The sequence below is a fragment of the Pristis pectinata genome, chromosome 11 (assembly GCF_009764475.1).
Source record: "Pristis pectinata isolate sPriPec2 chromosome 11, sPriPec2.1.pri, whole genome shotgun sequence".
Classification (NCBI taxonomy): domain Eukaryota; kingdom Metazoa; phylum Chordata; class Chondrichthyes; order Rhinopristiformes; family Pristidae; genus Pristis; species Pristis pectinata.
The window spans coordinates 75,427,909-75,447,641 of NC_067415.1; positions in this window are offsets into that span (position 1 = coordinate 75,427,909).

Below are 19,733 nucleotides of genomic sequence, written 5' to 3' on the forward strand. Positions count from 1 at the left end.
CAAGGAGCATGTTTCAGTTAAGAGCAGTTCTTGGCAGTAGTGTTTACAGGACATGACCCACGGCTGCTGGACAGGCTAAGTCTATGCATTAGACGGAAACAGACAATTAATATGCTTGCCAGTTTCCAGTCATTCATTGCTGAAAAGGTTTAATCTGCACAATTTCATTTCACTGCTGTAAGCCAGTGTCAAAATGATTGATTTGGGTTATCGATTTGTACTGCAGTTCACTGCAAACTGCGATCAGTTTGCTTTGATCCTTCTCTGCCCCACTGAGAGTACCCTTGTCCTCTGGCTCACCAGGGGTGGCACAGTGGCGCAGCCAGTAGTGTTGATGCCTCACAGCTCCAGCGACCTGGGTTCAACCCTGACCCACGCTGCTGTCTGTATGGAGTTTGTACATTCACCCTGTGACCGCGTGGGCTTCCTCTGGTTGCTTCAGTTTCCTCACACTTACCAAAGACGTGCAGGTTCATAGGTTAATTGGGCGCTGTAAATTGCCCCTAGCATGTGGATGAATGGGAGAATCTGTGGGTAGGAGGTGGTTGATTGAAATGTGAGGAGAATAAAAGATTGGGTCAGGGTAGGATCAGTGTTGAAGAGGGTGCTTGATGGTTGTGCAGACTCAGTGGGTCAAAGGACCTGATTCTATGCTATATTTCTCCATGACTCTGTGACCAGCAGCTCACTGGAAGTTGTTGAGACTTTTGGGACTTCATGGTGACAGGGAATGAGCTCTCTCACCACAATCCACTGAGTTTATTTTGATGGTTATTTATTTCTATATGGCTGTCTTTCTGGTCTGTCAGATTATTGTGCTTTGTTTTGTGATTATCTTCCTCCGCAAGGCAGTGTAAAACTTTCCCCTGCATCAGCAAGTCCACTATTTAAAAAGAAGTCCGTGCACCATGTGCTGAGTGTGATGAAGACCAGTGAATAGAAACCTTTACTCTGGTTTGCAGACAGGATGAAGGGGCTTCCTCTGAGTCAGTTTCTAATGGGAGATTAAAGCAAAATGCTGAAAATACTCAGCAGGTCAGGCAGCATCAGCAAAGAAAGGAACAGATTTAGTGGGTTAACAATCCATCCTCATCAGCCTGAATGGTTAACTCCGTTTCTCACTGCATAGGTTGGCATTTCCTGTTTCCACTTAAGATATCCAGTATCTTCAGTACTTTGGTTTTCTAATCAGAGATCTCAGTCACAGTTATACAGCACAAGAAACATGCCCTCTGGCCCACTGAATCCACACCAACCATCAAGTAATCATTTACACTAACCCTACACTAATCCCATCAACAACCCTTCAGATTCTTTCACTCAACTGCACACTCAGAGGAGTGATGTATTGAGGTTGGGATGATTGACATTCAACAGCCACAAGCATTTTCCTTTGTGCAAGGTACGACTCCAGTCGTTGGAGTATATTCCCCTTGACGCCAATCAACCAGCTTTAGAATGGTTCCCTCATGCCACAGCTGGATGTCAAGGACACTTCATCTCATGTCTGGAATTCAGCAGTCTGGTCCATGTTTGGTCCAAGGCTTTGATGAAGTTTGGAGCGGAATGGTCCTGATGAAACCCAGAGTTGGTTAACAGTCATTGGTGAATAAGCTTTGTTTGTGTGTCAGGGATACAATAGTGTTGATTACATGAGTGCCATTGTATATTTAGGTGGCGGATGTAATGCTGTTATTGAGAAGAGTGTTTGTGAGATACGATTTTATCTTGACCGCTCCTGTCAAGGCTTTCCATTGTTCATCTCATTGGGTGTGATACTTTCAGTGAGCTCCTTCCACATCAACCATATTAATTGCTTCTGTGATCTCCTTCTCCTACAGATACTGGACCTTTCTCCTCTGCCATGTTTTTTTCACTAGGATTTCCAAAGCTGCCTCCGTGAACCTTCTAGTCACCTTCCTTGGTGTGACAGCCTAGGCTGATGTGTGCTGGACCTGTCTTTGTTGGCATGTGCCCATCGCAGCTACAGTGACAGTAGAAACACCACTCCACAAAAAACAATTTTTACCGAGTGCAATTGTGCTAAATATTACAGGTCTCCATATTTGCAAAGCCAGGCATGATTAAATCTTGATCATCAGCAACTAGTCTCAAAACTGTGTGCGAAAAGGAGATTTTTAGGCAGGCATGTCTCATTAGAACCTGTGTTCACTCTTGTCCCAAATAATGCCCCAAGTGCAATACAACAGTAAAGAAGATCAGCTGCTAATAACTCAGCCAATGCCAATTACTACTTGTGTAATCCACTGCACAGAGGCAGCGAGCTCCATGAGAGAGTTAAATTACGACTCTCTCTGAAGGAAAGCCAGCACAATTTAATTTGGTTAACCATTGAATTTTGATCATTTACTATAGAATTTGCAATGTTACAACTTCATTGCTAATTCTTAATCTCCTACCCCTTCACCATTTAAACGTGTACAATCATTTAGAAAAAGTTTAAGAGTAAATGTGGTTTACCAGGGGCAGATCCAGCAGTAATAGTATTACAGTGTGTATGTTAATACAGTGCTGTGGGATATTTGATGATTCTGCCATAGCAGTTGAAATTGACTGCCATCACCTCATTTCTTTGCATTTTAAACTAATGGAAGAGTAACCTTTTTACTGCACATCTTTTTGGCGTCTACCTCTCTCTCCCTAAGCATATGAGAATGAAATGCCAGTGATGTTGTCATGGATAGTGATTCCTGAAAAGAAACAGCAATAATGACTGTTCAATTCCAACCACAAAACCTTTTGGAAAGAGAGCACAGTTTAAGTTGTCCTTTGTTTTGCTGCAACAAGTTCAAAGGCATTTATCATTACTCAGTCCAGTAAATCTAGAGCAATTAATCACTTTTTTCTAATTATCCAATTACTGACTCTTCTGCGCACAAGGCACAGTGGTCTGTGGTGTGAGGAGAACGTTGGGATGGGACATTGGATTGGTATTTTCTGGCTGACATAGATTAAATGAAATAGACAGCACAGCAAGTCCCATGTCCTATCTGGTAATTTCATTAATAAATCTAAATCGTAAGTTGGTGCCTAAAATTTATAGATCTGTCCATAGTTTGTGGTTAATTGTGGAATGGAATGAACAATTATGCAAGCTGGCAGGTCCAAGGTTAATCTTCAAATCATCCTTATAAAATGATTTTCCCGATAGACTTGCAAACAACATGTTTATTGTGCAATCTTGTGTAGAAGGAATTAACATAATGACTTTGTTCAAATATTCTCTTTCTATTCGTATTTCCTGTAGCTATAGGACTGTCTAAAGATATCTCATCTTTTTCAGATCCAATATGATTTTATGTTACCAATCTAATACTCTAATGCTCCCCACCTTTTACACCACAGCTTCACTAAGACTGAATTTTGCAAAGTTGTCCAGTATCTCAGCAAGTGACTGTCATGCTTCACACATTAAGCTTGTGGTTTAGCTTACTTAATGTCTTAAAGAGAGAGCTTGCTGAAGATGGGAGCAGCTGAATTAAAAGATGTTGTGATTCATTTTGCTGTCTCAAACTGTTAGCTTTGGTCAATCTCTGAGCCAGTTGCTCCAATTTGCAAATATATGAAAAACACGACGATGCTGGAGGAACTCAGCAGGCCAGGCAGCATCCATGGAGAAAAGCAGGCGGTCAATGTTTCAGGTCAGGAGCCTTCTTCAGGACTGAAGATAGGAAAAGTGGAAGCCCAATATATAGGAGGGAAAAGCAGAGCAGTGATAGGTGGACAAAAGAGGGGAGGTGGGATGGGCACAGGGTGGTGATAGGTAGATGCAGGTAAGAGATAGTGATAGGCAGGTGTGAGGGAAGGAGGGAGAGCAGATCCACCAGGGGATGGGTCAAAGGTAAGGAGAGAAAGGAAAAAGGTAGAAAAAAAGAGGCTAGGAATGGGAAGAAGAGAAGAAGCATGGTGGGGGGGGGGGGGGATGATGGGGTGGGGTTTGTGGGGAAGAGGGGTGGGGATTACCTAAAGTGGGAGAATTCAATGTTCATGCCATCGGACTGCAAGGTTCCCAGACGGAAAATGAGGTGTTTTTCTTCCAGTTTGCACTTGGAATTCTCGTAGCTGTGGAGGAGGCCGAGGACTGACGTATCAGTGATAGTGTGTGAGGGGGAGTTGAAGTGACTTTTCATCTAGATCCCAGCATCTACAGTCCTTTGTATTACAATATATGAAAGAGAGTTTGTCAGGTCTGTGAAGATAATTTTGTTAAATTTCAGGTTTTGTGATACTTGTGGCTAAAACAGTCTGTCAATGTATTATTGCAGAAATTAATTACATTAAATTAATATGATAAATATTTTGATTAGCTGTAAGTAATTTGCAGTAATCTGACTTTGGTAATGAAAACTACAATGCCATTGGTATTTGTAGCTTTGGATAATAATGCCATAAATAGTCACAGTCATTATTTAGAAAATCCACTACTTAACACTTCACATCAGGTGGACATCTCAGATGTACTTTACAAACAGCAGATTACGTTGTGAGGTGCACCCAGCTGCCCAGATTTTGCAGTTTTTGACACTGAATTTGGAGGAAGTAACCCATTAAGATCCAGCAATCAGTGTGACATGCACTTCCCTTTTCTTATATCAGTGATGTAGTTTATGAAGATCTGCAGCATCCAGTAATGACTCTGACAATTCTCAGAGACAGCAAACCAGAAAGGAAAAAGCAAAATTTTGAATTAATTACTTTGGATTATATAATTTGCAGTGTGCTAAATAAACATTGGAACACACAGATAAGATTAAAGCAGAAGCTGAAATATCATAAACCTTTAAAATATTTTATATGAAACTCTATTATATTTTAAGACATTTATTAAAAAGAATTGAACTGCACATACAAAATAAAACTGATTTTTTGAGAGTTTATTCAGTTTATAGGCAGGCACGGTAGTGTAGCAGTTAGTGTAACGCTTTACAGCGCCAGCGACCCAGGTTCAATTCTGGCTGCTGTCTGTAAGGAGTTTGTACGTTCTCCACATGTCTGTGTGGGTTTCCTCCGGGTGCTCCGGTTTCCTCCCACATTTCCAAGGCGTATGGGTTAGGAAGTTGTGGGCATGCTGTGTTGGCGCTGGAAGTGTGGCGACACTTGCAGGCTGCCCCGAGAACACTCTAAGCAAAAAATGTATTTCACTGTGTGTTTCGATGTACATGTGACTAATAAAGGTATCTCATCTTATTTTAGAAACTCACTTGGAGCCCATCTAACAAAATATAATTTAATTAGTGTAGTTAAAAGTGAGACTAGTTCACATTAATTCAGCTAATTTCTCCAGATATTGTCAAGGACTGCAAACACCAAAACCATTCCAAGTGGTTAAAAAGATCAAGAAACAACATATCCAAGCATATGATATCGGCATCCAACCCGACGGATCCCTCATCTGAAACAGCGATGGTTTCACTTTCCACAGATATGGCCTGACCTGCTTAGTTTTTCCAGCATTTCCTGTTGTCATTTTCTCCTTATCCTATCCGCAGAAGTCTAGCCTGCTGGGCAAGTCCCACCATCTTACCATTCACAACTCACTACAGTCCTTCTCAGCTTAATGTGCTGATAATGGTCCCCATTAAACTTTCTTGACTCACCCTTTGTTCTCCACATCCGTCCCCTTCCTTCCACTGAACACCTACGTGCAACTCTCTCTTTCCCAAGAAAAGCACAAGAGACCGTAGATACTGGAATCTGGAGCAACAAACAATCTGCTGGAGGAACTCAGCGGGTCGAGCAGCATCTGTGGGAGGAAGGAAATTGTTGACATTTCAGGTCGAAACCTGATGCAGTGTAAAGCTCTTGGAGAACTTCCACATGAAGGTAGTGAGGTCTTAAAAGAGATTTGGAGAGGTAAAGCATAGCTATAACCTAATTGGGTCCCCAGCAATGGAACTGTCAAATTGTCACCACAATAGGAAGGGCTCCTATGAAAGGCAGAAAAGTAGGAGCAAAGATGCATGCTGAGATGAAATGTCAACTTGACACTTCCTCTTCTCTAGGACCCCTCTCCCCTCTCCCTTTCTGCAGGAGGTGGAAGCCAAAAAGAATAAGTGAGAGCATTAGTGAGAAATAGTAACTTGTGCAGGAAAGCACGATACTGCTGCTCTGCCCAAGACTGCAAGACATTTCAGAGAGTTGTGAACACAGCCCAGTCTATCACAGAAACCAGCCTTCCCTCCATTGACTCTGTCTATACTCCTGCTGCCTTGGAAAAGCAGACAACATAATCAAAGACATTCTCTCTTCTCCCCCCCCCCCCCCTTTCATCTGGCAAGAGATATAAAAACTTAAAAACTCATACCACCAGACTGAAGGACAGCTTCTATCCCACTGTTATAAGGCTCTTGAATGGACTTGTCCGATAAAGATAAATTCTTGATCTCTGAATCTACCCTGTCGTGGCCCTTGCACTTTATTGTCTACCTGCACTGCACTTTCTCTGTAACTATAACAGCAACACTATATTCTACATTCTGTTGTTTTTCCCTTTGTTCTAGAATATAGAATATTATAGCACAGTACAGGCCCTTTGGCCCACGATGTTGTGCCGACATTTTATCCTGCCCTAATATCTATCTCACCCTTCCCTCCCACATAGCCCTCCATTTCTCTATCACTCATGTAGCTATCCAAGAGTCTCTTAAATGTCCTTAATGTATCCGCCCCACAACATCTGCCGGCAGTGTGTCATGTCTGCTGCAGTAATGGAGTGCTACGAGTTCTACTAGTGAGGTCTCCATGGAGTCACTATCTCAACAGTGAAATGCTAGGAGAAAAAGCGTTGTTAGTTAAACCACGTTCTATGGCCTTTGGAAGGTAATTGAGCAGCCTCTATCATCTCTGAAGGTCTCCCTGATTTAAGAAGCACCCCTTTTAAACAATAAGAAAAGCAACCAGCTGGCGTGATGTGCTCTCATTCTAGTGAGACTGTCCAACAATTGCTGTTGTTGTGTGGAGCTACAGTGTATGTTAGTGAAGGTTGAATGGGCATTGCAAAACTGACATCACCTGGTATGTACATTATGGTTGAGAGATGTCAGATGAGTTGACATGAATAGGAGACAGAAGCTCCAGGTTTAATTTTTTTGTACAGTGCACTTTCACCTGCTAATGATATTTGGCATGGTCTGTTCATGTAAAAGACATGTGCTATGCAAACTCATTCTTTAGTGACTGTTTCATTGACTGTGTCAATGGATCTTCAAATCTTAATGCTCTATTTTTTGTATGGCTTTTATTTACAAATGCCACCCAATAATTTGAATTGAGTGCCCTATATAACAGTGACACATCATCAAAGACCCTACCCACCCAGGACATTCTCTCTTCTCCCCCTTCCCATCAGGCAGAAGATACAAAAGCCTGAAATCACATACAACCAGTCTCAAGGACAGCTTCTATCTCTGTTATATGACTAGTGAACGGTCCCCTAGTATGATAAGATGGCAGCTCACAATCTATCTCATTGTAGCCCTTGAACATTATTATCTGCCTACACTGCACTTTCTCTGTAACTGTAACACTTCATTCTGCATTCTGATATTGTTTTCCCTTGTACTACCTCAGTGCACTGATGTGATGAAATGATCTGTGTGGATGGCATGCAAAACAAAGTTTTTCACTGTACCTCGGTAAATGTAACAATAATGAACAAATTTACAATTTACATGCAATTTTAGAGTGAAAATGAATGTTATCAGATCATTGGAATAGTAACTTTTAAGTAGTTGCAGTCTGTGTTTATACATTATCATGAGTTCACAAGGCCAGTTTGTGCAAGTTCTCTGTGATATTTTAGACTTCTGAGCAGTATGTGCACAGATGCTACAAGCAACTGTTGTGGCACCAAAAAACCCACATTGAACTGCAGTGAAAGCTCTGTTAGCTAGCATTTGCCGGACTTGACAGGTGCTGGTTAATCAAATGTGCTGGTTAACCTGTTGTTGGCCGTTGTCCCTCCTCTGAAGTGAAACATGCTGGTTAGTGAGATGCTGGATAACCAAGCTTTCACTATACTGTGAAAACATCTGGAATGTCCCAAACCAGCAAGACATCAAGATGCAGGATGGCACCGAAGTATAGCAACTCGTTGAAAGCTGTTCTCTGCAGATCTGCTCATTATTTCTATTATAGTCATTCTACTCTTTTAAATGTAAATTCTATGAATCTAAGAATTACGACACTTTATTCTGCATTGATGATTGTTTTCTCTTGTACTACCTCAATGCACTAATGTGATGAAATGATCTGTATGGATGGCATGCAAAACAAAGTTTTTCACTGTATCTCGGTGCATGTGACAATAATAAACCAATTTACCAATTTAACATTGGAGATGGCTTAAACCCTGTACTGATAATGAAACCGTACATTCTAATGTTACAATTTCAGCAAAAAAAATCACAGTATTGATTCTTTGAGAAACAGATCAATGTCCAAATGATTACCCTTCTAAACAAAAGATTTATGTTTCTACAATTGATGTTTCAGCTCACCTTTTCTTATACAGGCTGAATCAATGGATCAATACTCTGAAATCACAGAGACATTCAAGAACTGGTCATAATGGATTTTATAGTATGTATTTGCAGTGACTAATGGAGAACTAATTCATAGTCAGAAACTGTCAACTAGCAGTACCTTGTTTGTTGTTCTCAGTTAGATGGTGGTCCTCTTTGACTCTCACCAACTTTTACTGATGCACCATAGAAAGCATCCTACCTAGATGTATCTTGGCTTGGTACAGCAACTGCTCTGCCCAGGATCGCAAGAAGCTGCAGAGAGTTGTGGACACAGCCCAGCACACCATGGACACCAGCTTCCCCTCCTTGGACTCTGTCTTTACCTCTCGTTGTCTTGGTGTAGCAGCCAGCCTAATCAAAGACCCCACCCACCCGGGACATGCTCTCTTCTCTCCTCTTCCATCGGGTAGAAGATACAGGAGCCTGAGGGCACATACCACCAGACTTAAGGACAGCTTCTACCCCACTGTGATAAGACTATTGAACAGTTCCCTTATACAATGAGATGGACTATGACCTCACGGTCTACCTTGTTGTGACCTTGCACCTTATTGCACTGCACTTTCTCTGTAGCTATGACACTTTACTCTGTACTGTTATTGTTTTTACCTGTACTACATCAATGCACTCTGTACTAACTCAATGTAACTGCACTGTGTAATGAATTGACCTGTACAATCGGTTTGTAAGGCAAGCTTTTCACTGTACCTCGGTACAGGTGACAATAATAAACCAATACCAATAACAGATGGTGGGCTGATCAGTTTTAGTGGGGCAAGCAAGAAGTCTCCTTCTCACAGTGATGTATTGTTCCTGGAATGTAGTGAAGTTTTAGTAAGTTCCAACTTGATACCTGAAAAACAAGAGTTCCGATACTTACTGCTTGGGAGGGTCCTTCAGTCAATCCTCGTTCATTCATCCAGAGCAACATTGTGGTTCTACTGTGGTGACTTTCCAAATATTCCTTCAATGACTCCATAGTTCTCACATCCACTGCTCAAGCTCAAAGCCAGTTTCGAGCATTGATGATGATTCATGGAGAAGAATTTTGTAATCAAATCAGAATATTATCATTAACCAGTTTGAATCAACATCTACTGGACTCATTTCCATGGCTTAACATTACATTAGTGAGTTACTCATTACATATATCTTGCAATCTTATACAATCTTTAAGAAATTGCTCTCCCTCACTGCAAAACCAGGTGTCTCTGATATTTTTCCAGCAGTCGGACCACTGAGAGAATGGATCAATGTCATGGCCTATTCCTGCCCTACTCTCACAAGTGAAAGCTATTCTTTTCTCCTGGTGCCCAAAACTGAGCAGTAGTTGAGGTGAGATTGGCCAGAGCTACACAGTTGGAACAAGACTTCCTTTGACTTGTAATTGTTATTGAGGACACCATTCTATTGGTTTGGATAGAACATGTGGAACATTGAGTTCATTAAGGATCTCAGGATGCTGATGCATTTGCCAGTTTCTGCAAGTGTCACCACAGAAGGAATCTGGTAAAATATCTGTAAATGTTCAGTGGAGTTAAAGTTAGATCTGAAGGCTACAGGATGATAGGCTTGGGGAGTTAGTTTCACTGTCAGATCGTGTATCTAATCCAGTATGTATCAGTTAATGAAAGAGACCTTGGATATTTTAGTGATAATTTGTCCTTTACTGCTTTGGGATGGCTGTTCATTCAAGCTCAGGTTAAGACAACAGAAAGAAACATCCAAGTTCAACATCATTCAGCTATTAAAAGAAGGCCTTCAGAAAACTGGCTCATGAATAAAGCCTGAATTACATACTTTCTCAGGTTCAGTCACATTAATTATTTTAAGCAACTTATCATGTGAGTTGATTCACACTAACCTACACTGAGGGAGCTTTGACGTGAAATTAAGATGTCAATTCCTTGGTACTTTCTGATCCTCCTGTTCAATGGGTACATGTATATACCAGGTGTGGCAAATGCTTGTGTTACACAGAGGCCTGGTTTGATGAAGTGGAGAATGAACCGATCTTCTGATCTAACAATGCTTGGCGAAGGGCTGTGGGTTATTGTTGACATCTGGATGGAATCTGAAATTAAATCGAAAGATGTCAGAAAACAGCGTGGGAATTCTGTGAAGATAGGGTCATGCACTGCATCCATGCTCTTAGACCATAAGACCATAAGATGTAGGAACAGAATTAGGCCATTCAGCCCATCGAGTCTGCTCCGACATTCAATCATAGCTGATTTTTTTTCAATCCCATTCTTCCGCATTCTCCCCGTAACCCTCAACTCCCTCACCAATCAAGAGCCTATCAATCTCTGCCTTAAATACACCCAATGACTTGTCCTGCACAGCCCTCTGCAACAACGAATTCCACAGATTCACTACCCTCTGGCTGAAGAAATTCCTCCTCATCTCAATTTTAAAGGGACATCCCTTTATTCTGAGGCTGTGCCCTCGGATCCTGGACTCTGCTACTAACGGAAACATCCTCTCCATGTCTGTTCTATCCAGGCCTTTCGGTATCCGGTAGGTTTCAATGAGATCCCCCTCTCATCCTTCTGAACTCCATCGAGTACAGGCCCAGAGACATCAAGCGTTCCTCATATGTTAAGCCTTTCTTAATGGATTCCTATTATCTTACAGAGAAAACATACTGTTTTGTAAAAGTCCTTTGTGTCTGTTGGGTAGTGCTAAATGTAGAGATCATGGGCTGCTGGTTGTATTCAGTTCTGTACATTCAGTTCAGTGGAACCAAATACTTAGGAGGTGAGAACTGCATGTGGCCAGTTTTTTTGCATGCGTTTAGTGTTAGCAACCAAGGCCATATTTCTCCCTTGATGCAAACATGTATTTTATTTTCAGTGATTCCGTTTAAGGTGTGGTTATTTTAGCAATGGACATCATGAGAGGGTCATTAAAATAAGTACAACTTGGTTGCTGAAATAAATAACAACAAAGAAGCAGGTTTCAGATAGTAAGTGGATTTGGAGCTGCCCATTCTATCATATGTAAAATTGAGCACCGTGGAGGCACATTGATTTGGTGTTATTCTACACAGTTATGTCACATGCAGTTTGAAAGAAACAAGGTAAAACTAGCAAGAAAATGAGAAGAGACAGCATGAAAAGTGAAGGCAATGATGTAACTATTGATTTTCCAGCCTGTGATCTAATAACAGTCACGGCTGAAGAACCAGACTCCATTTTGCAGTCCATCATGTGCTACTTTAACTAACCATAAGTACTTGTCATTTACAAGAACATGGCCAACGTGATCCTGTAATGCTTGTAATGTGTGATCTTGTCACAGATATAACTTATGGAGCACAAGCAGTACAATGTCACCAGCCCTAAGCATGTCATTATTCCTGCTGAGGTCTGTTGACCAAAAGGAGGGGTGTGGCGGCTGCTACCGCGATGTGAAAGCAAGACACCAGTCGGTGGGCCGCAGAACAAAAACTGATTTATTTTCCCGCCTTGTGCGGGCCTTTTAAGAGGAACGGTTCCCGCCCACCAAAAACGCAGATGACGTATACGCTATGTCATCAAACTTTTCCCGTGCGCAGGTTCTCCCCGTTGCTCGGGGAAGACGAAGGCCCAATGCCATCTTGGGTCTCGCTGCTCCGACGACGCGTGACCCGACCACCGAGCTGGTTCGCTTGCTTGGACGGTGAGTTGCTACACAACTCCCCCCCTTCGCCCCCCAGAACCGGTGAAACGGTCCCCAAGGTTCAAGGGCTGTGCTAGCCGCTGCTTACGAGGTCGGCCTCTGCGTCGCGGTGTTGGGACCTCGCCTGGTTGTTGTAGATCTAAATGGGCCAGTTTGAGGCGATCTGTCGTGAAGACCTCTTCCTTGCCCCCAGTGTCCAAAATAAAGGTGGACCCATTATTCCTGATGACCCGGAATGGCCCCTCGTATGGTCGTTGCAATGGTGCCTGGGGTGTGCCCCTGCAAACGGAAACGAACTTACAGTCTCGTAGTTCCTTGGGCTCATAGGATGGGGCTTGATCATGCCGCGAAGTGGGAATCGGTGCCAAGCTGCCGAGCCTCTCGCGCAGTCTTTCCAGGACTGCCGTGGATTGTTCCTCTTGGCCCCAAAGGGTGGGTATGAAATCCTCTGGGATGCTCAGGGGCGCACCATACACAAGTTCAGCTGACGAAACGTGGAGATCTTCCTTGGGGGCAGTACGTATGCCGAGCAGGACCCAAGGCAGTTCGTCCACCCAGTTAGGACCTTTCAGGCGGGCCATCAGGGCTGATTTCAGATGACGGTGAAAACGTTCCACCAACCCGTTTGATTGAGGGTGGTAGGCCATGGTGGTGTGCAGCTGCGTCCCTAGCATGTTCGCTAATGCAGACCAGAAGCTGGAGGTAAACTGGGTGCCCCTGTCTGAAGTGATGTGGGCCAGAACAACAAAACGTGAGATCCAAGTTGTGAGCAGCGCCCAAACTCAGGAATCAGTCGTGATGTCGGATAGAGGGGTTGCCTCTGGCCACCTCGTGAACCGGTCCACAATGGTAAGGAGGTACCGGGCTCCTCTTGAAACTGGCAGAGGGCCAACGAGGTCGATGTGGATGTGGTCGAACCTTCTATGGGTAGGCTCGAACTGCTGTGGCGGGACCTTGGTGTGTCGTTGGATTTTTGATGTCTGGCAGTGCAGACAAATCCTGACCCACTCACTGACCTGTTTGCGCAGGCCATGCCAGACGAACTTGCTGGCGACCAGTCGAACAATTGATCTGATGGACTGGTGCGCCAACCCGTGTACCGAGTCAAAAACGCGTTTCCGCCAGGCTGCAGGAACTATAGGGCGGGGCTGACCTGTTGCAATGTCACAAAGGAGGGTCTGCCGATCTGGGCCAACCACGAAATCTTGGAGCTGCAGGCCCGAGACTGCGGTTCTGTAGCTGGGCAGCTCGTCGTTGGCTTGCTGTGCATCAGCCAGGGCGTGTAATCAACACCCAGGGACAGGCTGTGGATGGTCGGTCTGGAAAGCGCGTCAGCAACGACATTGTCCTTTCTGGAGACATGTTGGATATCCGTTGTGAATTCGGAAATGTAGGAAAAATGTCGCTGCTGATGAGCTGACTAGGGATCGGAGACCTTGGAGAAGGCGAAGGACAAAGGCTTATGGTCAGTGAAAGCGGTGAAATGCCTGCCTTCTAAAAAGTACTGGAAATGCCGGACCACCAGGTACAGCGCTAGAAGTTCCCGATCAAAAGCGCTGTATTTCAGTTCGGATGGTCTAAGGTGCCTGCTGAAAAATGCCAAGGGTTGCCAACGGCCTTCAATTAGTTGTTCCAGTACTCCACCAACTGCGGTGTTGAATGCCTCCGCCGTGAGGGCGGTTGGGATGTCTGTCTTAGGGTGTACCAGCATCGCGGCATCTGCCAGGGCATCCTTGGCCTTAACGAAGGCAGCCGCAGCCTTGTTGTTCCTTGCCCTTGCCAGACATCAGTGAGAACAAAGGGCGCATGATACTGGCTGCTGCAGGGATGAAATGATGGTAAAGGTTGACCATCCCCAGGAATTCCTGCAGGCCTCTGACCGTGTTGGGACGGGCAAAATAGCGGATAGCATTTACCTTGGCGGATAGGGGTGTTGCTCCTTCGCTGGTGATTCTGTGGCTGAGGAAATCGATAGAGTCAAGTCCGAATTGGCACTTGGTCGGGTTGATAGTGAGGCCGAAATCACAGAGATGGGAGTACAGCTGGCGGAGGTGGGAAAGGTGTTCTTGGTGGTCATGGCTGGCGATCAGTATGTCATCTAAGTAAATGAACACAAAGTCCAGGTCTCGGCCTACCGCGTCCATCAGCCCCTGGAAGGTCTGCATGGCGTTCTTAAGGCTGAACAGCATCGGAAGGAATTCGCAGAGGCTGAATGGAGTGATAAGCACAGTTTTGGGGACATCGTCAGGGTGGACAGGGATTTGGTGGTATCCCCGGACGAGGTTCATCTTGGAGACCATGTGGGCCCCGTGTAGGTCCACCGCAAAGTCCTGGCTGTGAGGGATGGGGTAGCGGTCCGGGGTGGTGGCATTATTCAGCCTGTGGTAGTTGCTGCAGGGCCTCCGCCTGCTGGTGGCTTTGGGGACCATGTGCAGGGGGGAGGCCCAGGGGCTGTCTGACCTGCGAACGATCCCTAGCTCCTCCATGCGGCGGAACTCTTCCTTTGCCAGGCGGAGCTTGTCTGGAGGTAGTCGTCGTGCTCGGGCATGAAGGGGTCGCCCTGTGGTAATGATGTGATGCTACACCCCATGTTTGGGCATCGAATTTGTAAACTGAGGTGCCAAAACCGATGGGAACTCAGCTAGGAGCTTGGTGAACTCGTTGCCAGACAGGGAAACAGAGTCCAGACGCGGGGCTGGTAGTCTGGCTTCTCCCAGGGGGTAGGTTTGGAAAGTTCTGGAGTGCACTAGCCGCTTCCCTCGTAGGCCGATTAACAGGCTGTGAGCCCAAAGGAAATCGGCTCCCAAGAGTGGCTGGGCAATGGCGGCAAGGGTAAAGTTCCAAGTAAAACTGCTGTTGTCGAATTGTAATTGAACTGTCCGGGTACCGAAAGTCCATATCATTGTGCTGTTTGCGGCATTGAGTACATGACCTTGTTGCCTGTTACGAGTGTCCCGGCTGGTCGGGGGCAAAATACTGACCTCTGCTCCAGTATCGACGAGGAAACGATGCCCGGACTGCTTGTCCCGAACGAATAGGAGGCTGTGTTGGCAGCCAGCCGTCGTAGCCATCAGCGGTGGCTGGCCCTGGCATTTCCCTGAAACTTGCAGGCGGCATCAACGGGCCTCCGCGCCCCACCTCTGATGGTAGAAACACAGCTGGTCACCAGTGTCGTCATCTGTGTTTCTGGGGTGTGGTCGCTCGGTTGCTGGGACTGGTTTAGGTAGGTGTTGGGCTTGTGGCCTGGCCATTTGGCCGACAGACGACCCGCTCTCGTGTTTGGCCTTCCACAGGACATCTGCCCGGGCAGCTACCTCACGTGGGTTGCTGAAGTCGGCATCAGCCAACAGCAGGTGAAAGTCATCGGGTAGTTGTTCGAGGAAGGCCTGTTCGAACATTAGGCAAGGCTTGTGTCCCTCAGCCAAGGCCAGCATCTCATTCATTAGGGCTGATGGGGATCTGTCGCCCAGGCCGTCGAGATGAAGCAGGCGAGCGGTGCGCTCGCGACAGGAGAGGCCGAAGGTCCGAATAAGAAGGTATTTGAAAGCCGGGTACTTATTATCCTCTGGAGGAGACTGGATGAAGTCTCCGACCTGGGCGGCTGTCTCCTGGTCCAAAGAGCTGACCACGTGGTAGTACTTTGTGGAGTCGGAGGTGATCTGCCAAAGTTGGAATTGTGCTTCAGCCTGGTCGAACCAGACGCTGGGCTGAAGCGTCCAAAAGGTGGGCAGCTTGAGTGCCACTGCATTGGCTGCTGCGTTGTCGTCCATTGTGTGGGTCCAAAATTCGTTTGGACCATCGGGGTCACCAATGTAACGGCTGCTACCGTGATGTGAAAGCAAGACACTAGTCTGTGGGCTGCAGAACAAAAACTGATTTATTTTCCCGCTTTGCGCGAGCCTTTTAAGAGGAACAGTTCCCGCCCACCGAAAACAGGAATGACGTATGCGCTACATCATCAAACTCTTCCCGCGCGCGGGTTCTCCCCGTCGCTCGGGGAAGACGAAGGCCCAACGCCATCTTGGGCCTCACCGCTCCAACGATGCGCGACCCGACCGCCGAGCCGGTTCACTTGCTCGGATGGTGAGTCACTACAGGGGTTTCATTAAGTGCCTACACTTGTGTCTGTGTCCCTTTGATCTGGATGACCAGGAATAAGGAAAGACCCATCTGTAAGTTTGGAATATGCCTTATTTATTCAATTTCTAGAGTTTTACATTTCTCCAAATATATTACAATGCTTATTAATTCTGAACTCCAGTCAGTATTTTGGAGAAATTTATGTTAAATAGTTTACTAAAGAAAATATCATTTGACCCATGAAACTATTTCTTCTGTGAGCTCACATCTCTTGTTTATAATTTTAAGTTAAATAATTACGAAGTTGCAACAACAGTTAACTCAGTGGAAGACCTTCACAAATTGTAAGTTAGTTAAGTGAAACTACTGGCAATGTAATATTATAGGCCTGAGCATCGAACATTTGCAGGAGCTTGAGGGTACGTACCACCAGACTTAAGGGCAGCTTCTACCCCACTGTGATAAGACTATTGAACAGTTCCCTTATACGATGAGATGGACTATGATCTCACAATCAACCTTGTTGTGACCTTGCACCTTATTGCCCTGCACTTTCTCTGTAGCTGTGACACTTTACTCTGTACTGTTAGTGTTTTTACCTGTACTACATCAATGCACTCTATGCTAACCCAATGTAACTGCACTGTGTAATGAATTGACCTGTACGATCGGTATGCAAGACAAGTTTTTCACTGTACCTCAGTACAAGTGACAATAATAAACCAATACCAATACCAATCACCATTTTCAGATTGGAGCAGAATATTGCTGGCTGAAATTGCTGCTGGTATTTCCATGTAGGTGGTGTATCTGCACAGAGAGAGCACAGTCCTCGTGCAATGACATCAAATGGCATTCAATGCTCATCAGATGTTGCTTGTGTAACATTCTATGTGAGGATGAGGCATAGGAAAACATTGTAGAACGTCCTAAGCAAAGATATGAGGCTTGTTTCATTGCTCCACTCTGCCTGGTTACTTCAGTGAAGCATTGTCTGGGTAGGTGTCTTGCTTAACTTTCTATTGTTACTGATCATTCCCAATCCAATGTTTTCAGTGCCCTCAGCTCCTCCCAATCATGGGCCTGGTATCCTGCTAATCTTCACAACTCTTCGCCATCATCCACTTGACATCCCCCACCCCACCTCTGCCTGCTTTCCCCAGTACTTTCTCCTCACTTCCTCAGTGACCTCTGCAGTGGCAGGGAATTAAGGTAGAACTTCCAGTGAATATGATGGGACAACACTGTTATTCTGTGCATTTCTTCTAATGGCAGCCTTGCTTGTCATTTTTAAAGTTTGAAAGATAACTTTAGAAGGATGTTTGCAAAATATTACACTATATCTAGTTAACACAGCTGTACACAAGAATAAGAGCTCGAGAAAATAAGACCAGGAGTGGGCCACCAAGCCCCCCAAGACTGCCCTGCCATTCAGTATGATCATAGCTGATCTACACTGGCCTCAACTCCCCATAAACCTGGTCTTTCAAAAATGTATCTTTCTCCACCTTACTTGTAATGATCTCGTATATTTCAATAAGGTCACCAATCGTTCTCCGAAACCCCAAAGAACACAGACCCAAACTAGTTACACAGAGACACAAGAAACGACAGTGCTGTAATCTGAAGCAAAAAAACAAATTGCTGGAGGAACTCAGCGGGTCAGGCAGCAACTGTGAAGGCAAAGGAATGGTTGGTGGTTTGGGTCAAGACCTTGCATCAGGACTGAGAATGTAGAGAGGAGACAGCCAGCATAATGAGGTGAGAGGGAGTGCTGAGGCAGGGCTGGCAGGTGATAGATGGATCTAGGTGAGGAGGGGTTGATGGGCAGGGGAGAGGTGGAGTTGGGAGACGGTAGTTTGTGGGTGATAGGTTGAGACAGAAACAGATAGGTAGAGACAAATAGGGAGAGAGAAAAGGGTCATGTTGGCGGGATGGGAGGGTGGAGGTATAGATAGAGGCTGGAAAGTGATGTGAAGACACAAGAGGCTGCAGAAGCTGGAATCTGATCAGTAAGGTAGGTGATAAGTGGAACCGGACAAGGTAGGGATGAGATGCAGATGGAACCAAGTGGGGGAGGGGAATGAAACTGGGTGACAGGGGAGAACCTTGTGGACCAAAAGCAGAGAGAAAGGAGCACAGGGTTACCTAAAGCTGGAAAGTTCAATATTCATACCATTGGGTTGCAGACTAGCTAGGAGGAATACATGGAATAGTAAACGCCCTGTACTTCATTATATTCTGAATCTGTTACCATCATGGGCTCATTTGGCAATGGTAATGTAAGGTCTTCATGAATGCCTTAAGGCACAGTACACTAACAGCAATGGTTTAGAGGTGCAGTGATTTATAGACTGAGTGTTCTACTTGTTTGATTTACATTAACACTTCAGAATGTGTCACCATCTTCAAATAAATATCCCTTGATTCCACAAATTTCTATAATGCTCCCTTTCTCCCACTTGTCTGACTTTGACTTGCTGGGAAGCTATGAACACAGACATACTTGTTTTGCTTGAAACTATGTTCATTTTGTTTAGTGTCAAGGTTGCATTTTAGATTCCCCTGCTTCTGTAGAACGTATTCAGTTGGAGAAAACGTAAACATATTTTCAACATTCTCTTCATTTATAATTCTACACCATGGTGGGTCACACAGTTGTTCCTTACTTCAACGAGAAGCTTCACGCTGAATTTTCAATATCCCTGCACCATACTTTTCTGGAGAATTTCTTTAACTATTCTGACTGACCAATCAGCCGCTTATTTCAAATTGTGTGATGGAATGGACAAGAGTACGTTTGATACTATACCCTTTCATAAAGTTTCTGAACAGCATGGATTGAAACTGGGGGTCTTTGTCAGAATAAGCTCTTCAAGTAGACCTTGACATGAACATCAAGACCTTAGTCTGTAGTGGTAGTAAATGAAATCATTTGTTTCACTTCAAATCATTTTTACTCTTCCTATCAGTATGAGGAAACCGTCATTCTTTTTTTCTGTTTGCTGCTGGTCTTGTTTTATACACAGGTACACAGATACAGAGTATTTATAAAGAAGCTTCTTAAGACAATGAATCTCAGTAATTCATTGTCTTAAGAAGTTTCTGAAGCATGAGATGTCCCTTTTGTTGTTCTTCTGAATCACTAATGAAAATATTTTAATTTTTTTTTATCAGCCTTGGATCTACAGGCTGTGGAAATGTGACCATTCTTTTGTAAACTGAACATGTGCCTGTTCTAACTCATAAGGTTGTGCTGAGTGATTGTTATTGCATTGATACCAATGACTGAACAGGTCTCACCAGTGTGGACTCAGTTTCGTAGCCTTGGACTTTACTATAGCTCTCTGATTGTGGACTGCATCTAAACCAATCTCTTCTGTTGGATCAAGTCCTCCGGCACTCTTGAACATCTTCTATTAATATAGCAATTTTGCATGGAAA